Raw genomic sequence first — 11,413 nt, forward strand, 5'->3', positions numbered from 1 at the left:
TTTATTTTATTTAAACATGCCATCCCTCCATTTTATGAAAAAAAAAATCATACCTCGCTTAGTAATGATTGTGATAAGATCATAATTAATATAAATTACAAAAGACCATTAAAACTAATTCATATTCACTTTTTATTTCATTAATTATCGTTTTTAAAGAATGAAATAAAATGGAATGGAATAGAAAGAAATATGGATCGGAACAAAATTGTCATTTCATAATTTTGAAAAATTATGATAAAAAAAATCAATACCATTGTTTATTATGAATAACCATTCACCAAACCCTGCACATGGAGAGTAAAATGCAATGTAACCATAAAGCTAATAGACTAACGCTGTATTTGATTTGCTAAAAAGATAGGATAAATAGACCAATATTGGACAAGTAGTTGAGTTATAAGATAACTTTTTGTATTGTATGTTGTTTGGTGATCAATGCACAGTATAAATAATTTTGTATTGTATTTTGTTTGATGTGTTTATGTACTGAACAAAATAATATAAATTTTACTATAATAATATCCTTTGTACCATGCAATATTTGATTTGCACCAGGAAAAGATCCAGAATAAGATTTTGAAACTTTTTACATTATCTTATTATTTAACATAAAATTTATTTTCATGACTTATTAATATTGTGATATATTTTAAAGCATTATTTTAGATTTATTGTTATAAAAAATTTATAATTTATTAATTATGTTGATATATTTTTAACTATATCTTATAAGTATCATATTATAAATTAAAAAAAAATTCAAAAAAAATTAACGAAATGCATAAGTAAACTAATAATAATTTATAATGTTATAACTAAAAATATTTCACAATAATACAATGTTATTAAGAATATAAAATCTTATTAAGATATTTTTGGTAATATGTAAATTCAAGCTTTCTTAATTATTAAATATTGAAGGAGAGGATGGTGGTGTTGGAGGGGGAGTATGGTGCAGGGGAGTGGATTGAGATTACGCCAGATTGGGAGTCGCGGGTGAGATTCATGGAGCCGAAGTTGTCGGTGGCACGGCTAGTGATTTGAAGAAGCGTGGTGATGAGCTTGCTAGATGGGGGGGAGGGGGTGAGCGGAGGTTGAACCAAGAGAGAAACTAAAGGATGACATGGCAGTAGTGAAGGATGTCGGCGAGGGCTGTCGAGGAGAGGTGGTGGTGGGAGATGTGGTCGTCGGCAATGAGATAGGTGTTGGGGACGACGAGAATGGAGAAAGAGGAACGATCTAAGAGATTCGTGGTGAGGGACATGACAGAGGCGAGGAGGGAGGTAAATTGGGAGAGTTTTGGCACGGTGAAGAGGAGGGCAGTGAGGTTGTTAATGTTTGGAGAGGAAAGTTAAGAGAAGGAGACACATATGGAAAAAGAAAACAGATGTGGGAAAATGAAAAGTAAAAAAATAGGAATAATATTGTATTGTGACTTTTATTAGATACTAGACAAAAAGTTGTACCGATTTAATGAGTTACAAGTTTTTGGGTTTTTATCCAATTCATCATTCTTTATTTTGTATTGTCCCTCAGTCATTTTTTAAATCAAAAGTTGGACAAATATTTTTGTGCTGTTCAATCCCTTATTTTTTAGCGAATCAAAATGCACCCTAAATGTCACTTTTGGTTATTATGTTTTAGCATTTGTTGTTGTGGTTTTTTAAGTTTTAAAAGTCTTATCTTGATCTTTTATTTTTTTTCCAAAGGATTTCGTTTTGGCCTTTTTTAGCATAAACATCATGTTAACCGAAAAGTGTGACATATTCGTTACCACTTAATGGAATGATGATATTACATGTTAATTGAAATAACATCATTTCAAATGATGTTATTTTGATCCTTAATGATTTTAGAATGATTTCAATTCAATCCATTAAATTTTTAACTTATTTCATTTTGGTCATTTTAAGTTTACAAAAATTTCATTTTAGTACTATCTATTCCATATATGCATACTCAGTATCTATTACTGGTAAATACCATTACCTTCTACCAAAACTATCACATTACTTCAAATTACTTTAGATAAGTTCAAATTTAGATACAATTCACCCGAATAACAAAAACTTAATACGTTGAAGTTATCTAAATTAATTGTACCAAAAGAATTAATTTTTTAAATTTTTGAACAGGAATAGAATAAAGATTATGGATGGGGTGGCTTAAACATAATACATTTTTTTCCATTTAATTTCAGAAGGCTCTACCTGGACTGGATTACACCCTTTAGTTGCAGGGATATTGTTGTTGTGTTGGTGCTTGATCTCATGGTAATTTTAACACATTCAATAGTAGTGCTTATTTGGAATTATTGGTTATGCACAACTATCTAAATTTTGCGACTCAGTACTTTTAGCCACTCCATTATTACACATGAAATTAATTTAATTTCTTGAAGAATTCGCAAATGCAATAGCTGTTTTGTTGCGGCAAGATCCTTTTGACAACAACTTATATAGAACAAAAGCCATTGAGGAAGCTGTAGCTACTTTAAATTGTCAATTTTTTAATGATAGAGTTTCAGTACAATCTTACTAAGGTACCACTTTTCTTATACAGGGGAATCATTAATGGAAAAATCGCTTGAGCAAATGAACAATTGAGCTTCCCTTTCTCTTTGAAGTAGTGTGATAATTTTGGTAGAAGGTAATCTGCTACCAGTATTGAGTATGAGTATTTGGAATTGACAGTATTAAAATGATTTTTTTAAACTTAAATGACCAAAATGGAACCATTTAAAAACTTAATGGACTGGATTAAAATTGTTTGAAACAATGCTGTTTCAATTAACACGCCATATCATCATTCCAATCAATGTTAACAAACATGTCACACTTTTCTGTTAACATATTTAATATTTTTGCTAAAAAGATTAAAACAAAACATTTAAAAACATAAAAGATCAAAATGATACTTTTGAAACTTAAAGGAACAAAACAAAAAAATCACTAAAATATAAAGAACAAATAATGGAAATGAACCTATTTTTTTTAAAATACTTAAACCAAATATATCTGTAAAAAAAATCATGATGTGTTTCCCCTAGTTTATTATAGTGTCCTTGTGGTATTATTGTTAACCAAACCCATAAAGTTATTCTAAATTATAATATAATAAGAATTTAATGATATAAACTGAAAATCAATCAAAAATATTTTTGGTAAAAGTTTTAAAATAATTATTATAAAAGATAATTAACTTATTTTATGATTGAATAATAACGTAATTACTTAATACTTTTTTATATACGAAAATTTATTTTATGATTGAATAATAACGTAATTACTTAATACTTTTTTATATACGAAAGTTTAGGTGAATTACATCCCTGAAGCTCATATCAAGACCAAGGTAAGGGCTAAAGACTCACTATGTAACATCCCATTTTTCGTAAATAAATTAAAAAAAAATTTAGTAAAAAAAAACAATTTTAGAAAATGATGAGATTTTATAATTAAAAAAAATAAGGAGAAATAAATGTATTAAAATAATGGTTTGAAGGAAAAAAAGGAAGGATATTTGATTTATTCATTTGATAAGAAATAAAATAGAGTATTTATTTATAAAATAATAAATAAAAAAATAACAATACTTTCTACGTCTCTTCTTCTTCTCAGTTTCGTTTTCCTTCTCCTCTTCCCAAAACTCTTTTTTTTTTTCCGCATACCACCACACATATCTCAGAAAAATGACGATCTCAGACTTATTCACCGTTGGATCATCGTGAAATTTGAATACCGGGTTAGGAACTCATTTCCGAACATTCTCATCATGGGAATTACACAAAAATGTCAGACCTGAGAGAAATATCCTTTGCATTGTAGCTTTTTCTTTTCCCGCAAAAACCCAAAACTGTCTCGGTAAAACTATGATCCTGGACTCGTTAACCGTTGGATTGTGTGAAATTTTGATACGTGGTTTGAAATTCATTTATGCACATCTTCACCATTTGGATTTGTAAACTACTATCTGTGGAGGGAGAAATACTCATCTCACGTAGACAGTGGAACTCCTCTTGTAACATCCCAATTTTTGTAATATATATTAAAAATGATTGTTATTTATAAATAAATTGAGTTTTAGAAAAATGATGAGATTTTATAAATAAATAAATAAGGAGATATAATTATTAATTAAAATAATGATTTGAGAGAAAATAAAAAGGGTATTTCATTTATTTGTTTCATAGAAAATAAAATAAAGTTTATTTTTATAAAATAAACAAATAAATAAATGTAGAGCAAATAATAGGCTGAATACCCTAGGTATAAATAGTTATGTTGAGTCAGGTGTCTCTCGTTGGTCTCATTTTCGTTTTTTCCCTTCTGCTCTCAAAACCCTTTCTTTTTCCCGTAACCCACCAAACCTGTCTCAGAAAAAAGACGATCTCAGACTCGTTCACCGTTGGATCGTTGTGAAATTTGAGTACCACGTTTGCAACCCAATTTCAAACATGCTCACCGTTGGGAATTTCAAAATCATATCTGAGCTTAGAGGAAAATCCTTCGTATTGTAGCATTTTAATTTCCCGCAGAAACCCAAAAATGTCTCGGTAAAACTATGATCCCGATTTCTTTAACCGTTGGATTTTCATGAAATTTGGGTATGTTGTTTGAAATTCAATTGCGAACACTTACACCATTGGGATTTTTGAAATAATATTTGTAGAGGGAGAAAAATGAATCGCATGAAGACAGTACAAGTGGAAGTTTCAATCTCTTCTCCGTCTCTCTGACGTTTGGAAATTCTATCAAAGCAGTAGGAGGAATAATTGAAGGAATCTCAGGGAACCGCTAGAGATGTTACTATCGCTGGCTGAAGACACGTGAGTCTGCTCAGAGGTAAGGGATGAGTTTATCGCAACTGGGGGTTAGAATGAACATGTGTAGGGATCCTTAGAGAACTAAATTTGAGTTTATTTTGAGATGTTTATTGAATCATAACTTTTCCTTTATGATTATAAATACAATATTATTGTGTTCTATGTACTAATTGATGTCCTGATGAGAATTGATTGATAAACTTGAGTGCTCTTGATGTCTTTGTGTTTAACCCATGATTTTGATTAATTGATTTTGATACAATTGTGAAAAACTATTTCAGAGGTTTTACACCCCATGTTGTGATAAAATCTTTTGTATAAATTATTATGTTTAGGTTATGAAATGATGATTCAAACTGTGCGTATGTGATAAATGGAACATGTGACGGATGATGAAATATATGTGTATTGAGATGAGATGTATGTATTGAGTTGTGAACTATGAACTAAGCAATCACACAATTGTAAGACCCTTTAAGGGCGACGAGTATTGTGATAGGGATTCACTGTGGGAACCCGACGAGTTAAAATAATTTTGAAAACAATTGAGTAAATGTGTGTATTGCATAGTTCATAAGTAAAGTGTATATGATCCATGATGTGTGATAACATGCTATTTTGATATTATACCATTGTGATTGAGATCGAGTGTATGTGATAAATTGTGTATGTATGTGATTGAGATATTATGTGCATTGAGTATGAACTATGAATTGTATAATCACACGACTATAAGTACCTTTAAGGGCGACGAGTTAATGTTAAGTCCCTTTTAGGGCGACGAGTTAAAACTATTTTGAGAACAATAGAGAAGTCGTGTGTTTTGTACAGTTCATTGATAGAGTCTGTGCGCTAAAATGTTTTCTGGGTTGGACCTGAATCAGGAGGGAGAGACCCTGACGGACTCTTCGGAGTGTAGGCCTTGGGGGTCACACGGTTTGAGTGCTCCTTTAAGCCTATGTTGATCCCATATGGTTGGAGCATTCTTGCAAAACACTGTGACCCTGACTGGTCTCCCTATGATATTACCTAGTGAGAGTGACTTGACTTACTATTGTGTGGTTTGTCTTGTCATGTACTCCTAGGCGCCTGACGAGGTTTTTCACTGACATGGTACCACATTGCATATAGGCTTGAGTCTTAGCATAACTGTTGCATACGCTTGCTAATTGTTTATTATGAAATTAATGTGTTATTATGTCTTGATCGGAGTGTGTGATTCCTGTGTATTGTGATTGATGATTGAAAGGTGTGATTGATGGATGGAAAGTGTGATTGATGAATGACAAAGTGATGAAATAATGTGAGATATGCTAAGTAAATTGTATTTGGCTACTATATGTTGTGTTGTTTCTCTCTAGTAGTTAGAAATGTGATAACTCATTCCCGGTTTGCTGTTTGTGTTTGGATCCTGTGATGATCTTGAACTTTGTGTTCGGGGGAGCAGATGAATAGGTGGATGACTATGAAGAACCTCATGCTAGAGGACACAGGAACACCACGCTCTGATAGGATGTGACATTAGGATATAAGTTCTATATTAATTGTATGAAACTTAGATGGCCTTCTTTGAGTCGAAGTGAATTTATTATTTATTTAGAAAAATTTTATGATGATGTTTGAAAAGTGAATGTGAGCCTTTTTCCCATTTGAAAGACTTGTATTTAAAATTTTTTTAAAAATACTTTTAATTAATATTTGAATTTTTATTCCTTTATTAATATATATGTGAGGGGTAGAGGGTGTCACACCTCTCTCTAATGCTTGGAAACCCTATCAGAACAATCAGAGGAAAAATTTGAGGAATCTTAGGAAACTGTTAGAAATGCTATCACCGTTAGAATACACACATGAGCCCGCTTAGAGGTAAGGGATGAGTTTATCACAATTGGGGTTAGAATGAACATGTGTAGGGGTTCTTAAAGGATCAAATTGGGGTTTATTTTGGAATGTTTATTGTATTAAAATTCTTCTTGTATGATTATATGAAATTGTTTGAGGGGTTTTACTCCTCGTGGATTGAGAAATATTTTTGTATAATTTGTTTGTGTTTTGAATAAGATTAGCGTAACAAATAGTTATATTGAGATTATGAAATTGTGATTGAAATTGTATATAAGTGATAAATTGAATATACGATGAATTGTAGAATAATATATTTCTTTGAGATTATGATATTGTTATGGAGATTAAGTATAAGTGCAAAGTTGAATGTGTTAAATTGCGAGATAAACGTAAACATTAGATGGTTGATTGTGACATAATGAGACGTGAAGTTGTGAACATGAGTTTTAGTTGTGAATGAGTGTGTGGTTAACACTTGATGTGACATTACTTGTGTTATGAGCTGTGAATTATACAATAACCCGACCAGTGTTTATCTTGAGAAAAAAATGTTGATGCAAAATGTTAAAGGAAAAATGTAGGTTTCCTAGTTAGGAACCAGTGTTAAACTATAACACAATGTGTTAAACATGTTTGAAATACGAGTGTTTGATCGTAGGTATTGTATAATTCATGAGCAGTGCCTGCTTATGATATTATTGTTGAAATCAAGTATAAATACAAAGTTGAACATGTGTTAATTTGTGAGATACATGTAAACTTGTGATGGTGGATTGTGACATTATGAGATGTTAAGTTGTGGGCATGATATTTGATTGTGAATAAGTGTGTGCGTTTAACACTTGATGTGATAATAATTGTGTTGTGAGCTGTGAATTTTAGAATAACCCGACCAGTGTTTATATTGAGAAAAATGTTTATGCGCAATGTTAAAGAGAAAGTGTAGGTTCCTAGTTAGGAACTAGTATTAAATTGTAGCGCAATATGTTAAACGTGTTTGAAACACGAGTGTGACATCATGGGTATTGTATAATTCATGAGCAGTGTTTGCTTGCAAAAATTGTTTTAGGGGTTGGACCTGAATCAGGAAGGTGAGGCCCTAACGGATTCTTCGGAGTCTAGGCTTTGGGGGTAAAGACACTCGGTTTGAGTGCTCCTTTAAGCCTATGTTGATCTCATATGGTTAGAGTATTATTGCAAAATAGAGTGACCCTGATTGGTCATCGTTAGTTGCTATTCATGAGTTAGTTTAATGTTGAATATTTGCAAGGAAATAACGTTTTACCTCCAATTTATGGTTATTTTTGTAGGAATTTTACATATTTTTCTGTTTAGTGTGATTTTATAGAATATATACTCCAATTTTGTGAATTAATGTTGAATTCAACTCAATTTCAGGCCAAAGAAGAGAAATTTAGTGTAACTGATGACTCACTCAATGAGACTGATCCGCTCAGCGAGTGGCATCCGCTTAGCGAGGCATACAACTCGCTTAACGGATTGGGAAACCCTAGAAGATGATAAGCCAGAGATGTGCCCGCCCAGGGAGGACGTTGTCTCTTCTCGCGCTCAGCGTGCCCAGTCTCGTTAAGCCAAAATTCACTTACTCTCGCTTAGCGAGCCAGTCTTGCTAAGTGAGCCTTTGGAAGCTGAAAGGTCCAAGAGTCTTTAAAACACTGAAGTTGGCGAAAATAAAGGGAGTTTAGAGGAAAGCACATTTTTTGGGAGAACAAGAGACAGAAAGAGAGCAAAGAGAGCTTAGGTGAGAAGGAGTGAAGTTTAGGGTTTAGAGGTGGTAGGAGACATCCTCAATCATCTTTTGCCATTTTCTTTAACTCAAAGCTATTCCTTCCTTGTATTGTGAGATTGCATTGCTTGTAATGGAAGGCTAAGCCTCTTTGTTGGGGAGTTCTGCTGAAAAACCTTGATGTAACACTCTTACTATCTATTTAATGTTATTTTTATGTGTTCATTACTTCTATCTATGCTTATTTTATGTGCTTGTGGCTTGATCACCCATTTGTATATACACTTAGGATTTTTAGCATTAGGAAATGCTTTAAAGCCTTAGAACTTGGTAAAGCAAGCTAGAAATCTGTATGTCTAAGAATTGAGTGCAGTGATCTAGTCCATATTATGCTATAGGCTTAATGCAACTATTTTAGACTAAGTTTGTTGAGGGATCAAGGACGAAGTTTAAAGAAAGTTAGACTCATTCACTAGAGGGATCTTGGTTTGAGTAGTTTCTCAGCATAAGAACACAGGGATAACGTTAAATAGAGAAAAATACATATTAAACATCAAGGGAAATACAGTAGAATGACCCAACGCTTTTAACTTGATAGTTGTTCACTTTCATAGCTTTAGATATTTTGTTTATGTTCAAATGGGTTTTCTAGTATAGAACTTAACATTTACCTTACCTTTAATCCATACAAATGTTTACATACTGAATATACGTGGTCTGAGTGAAACAAATTCTCCGAGGATACGATACTTGGTCTTATTGTTTTATACTACTTGTGCGAATCAGTACACTTGCCGACGTTTGCAAACAATCACCTTATGATTTTACTTAGTGAGAATGACCTGACATACCCATTGTGTGGTGTGTCTTGTTATGTACTCCTCGGCTCCCTAGGGTGGTTTTTCATTGACCTGGTACTGCATTGCATGTAGGTTTAAGTCTTAGTATAATTGTTGCATAATGCTTGCTAATTGTTTATTATGAAATTGATGAGTGTTATTATGTCTTGACTTGAGTGTGTGATTCATGTGTAATGTGATTAGTGATTGAAAAAAATGAATTTTAAAGATAAAGTGGTGAAGTGATGTGGGTTGTATTAAGTTGAGTTATGTTATAAATATTTCCATAATTTATTTTGATTACGTCTTGTTTATTTGTTTAGTTTTTTTCTGTATGATAACTCACTCCCTGTGTGGTATTTGTGTTTGGATCCTATGATGATCTCGAACCTTGTATTCGTGGGAGCAGATGACTAGGTGGATGACTTTAAAGAACCTTGTGCTAGAGGACGTTGGGACACAATGCTCTGATAGGATGTGACATTGGGGATGAGTTTTTATTTTAATTGCATGATATTATTTTATTTTATATTACCTCATTGATTTAACAAAACATTTTTTTGTAAACTTTGACGGCCTTGTTTTGAGCCAAATATGTTTTTAATAAGTCTTATTTGGTAATAGTGAAGTGAATGTGAACTGCTTGTTGACCCTTTTCCATAGTTCCTTTTTCTAAAATTTGTAATTACTCTTTTTATGTGGAAGTGGTGTACCGGAAAGTGCACCGGGTTGCCAAGTAAATAATTAAAATGGAATGATCTGAGTATCGAACACATGAAACTTGTTCATTTAGCAAAGTTGTGTTCAATAATCAAGCATTTTTTAAATAGAAATTAATAAGTGTGAATTGAAGTAAAAGTGTATTCTATCCTAATGAAAACAATAAACGCGAGCAAGTAAGTGTGAAAAAAAACCAGATTATCTAAAGGCGTTGGGTCTTCCTACTAAACAAGTTGATGCAATTTAAGATGTTTCTCTAATTATGGATGTTCCTGTGTTCTATGCCAAAGGATCAAGTACTAAACCTTGATGTCTCGCAAGTTTAGACTAATTTAAACTAAACTTCATTCTCAGATTCCTTTTGTTGAACTCGGCTTAATTTAAATAGCATTATAATCACAACATAATAAAAACTAAAACCTGTTAGACAAATGGCCTCAGTTATTTTAAGAAGGGGGGGGGGGGTTGAATTAAGATACAAAGACTATTCCTAAATTAAAATTCCACTCTCTCTTTTTAGATTAACAATGCACCCTTAACATGAATTACTCAAAAGACAATTCAGAATAAACTTCTTTAAAGCAAAAGATAAATGCAATAAATAAAAGAAGTTTAAGGGAAGAGAGAAATGCAAACTGATTTATATTGGTTCAGCCACTTCCTGTGCCTACGTCCAATCCTCAAGCAACCCACTTGAGATTTTCCACTCTCTTTGTAAAACTCCTTTTACAAAGTCTGAACCACACAGGGACAACCCTTCCCTTGTGTTCAGGAATCCTTTACAACAAGAGACCCTCGTCCTCTTAATCCCTTTTCAGAAGTAAGAAGAAGAGAAGAAGAAATCTCTCTTGAAAGAGATAGATTGTACAATGAAGATCAATCACAATTCCTTATTGAATATGCAAGTGTTTGACCAAGGAATCTTTGAGAGTATAAGACATTTCAATTCAGAAAAACTCTCTTAATCTTTTGAGAGGATAAAAATTTTTGGGCAATGAAAACTCTCTCACAATTCGTGTTTCCAAGTCACATATAAATAGACCTTTGATGGCCATTCATAAACCATTTGAATAGATGTGACTCTTGGAAGTTATTTTCTGAAAATCTTCTCTGGTAATCGATTACAGGATTTGTGTAATCGATTACAGGTTTTAAAATTTGAATTATAACGTTTATTAACTGCTGGTAATCGATTACCAATATTGTGTAATCGATTACACAGTCTAAATGGTTTAATTCAAATTTTTAATAGCTGTTGTAAACCATTTTTGGGCATTGGTAATCGATTACATCCTCTGGTAATCGATTACCAGAGAGTAAATCTCTTGAAAAACACTTTTTAACTTAAATTACTTGGCCAAACCTTTTGCTATATCAATTAGGAATTCCCTTCCTAAAATACTAGTGATCATGTTGATGTTGTGTCTTGTATTC

Source organism: Glycine max, chromosome 2, assembly GCF_000004515.6.
Source record: "Glycine max cultivar Williams 82 chromosome 2, Glycine_max_v4.0, whole genome shotgun sequence".
Lineage (NCBI taxonomy): Eukaryota > Viridiplantae > Streptophyta > Magnoliopsida > Fabales > Fabaceae > Glycine > Glycine max.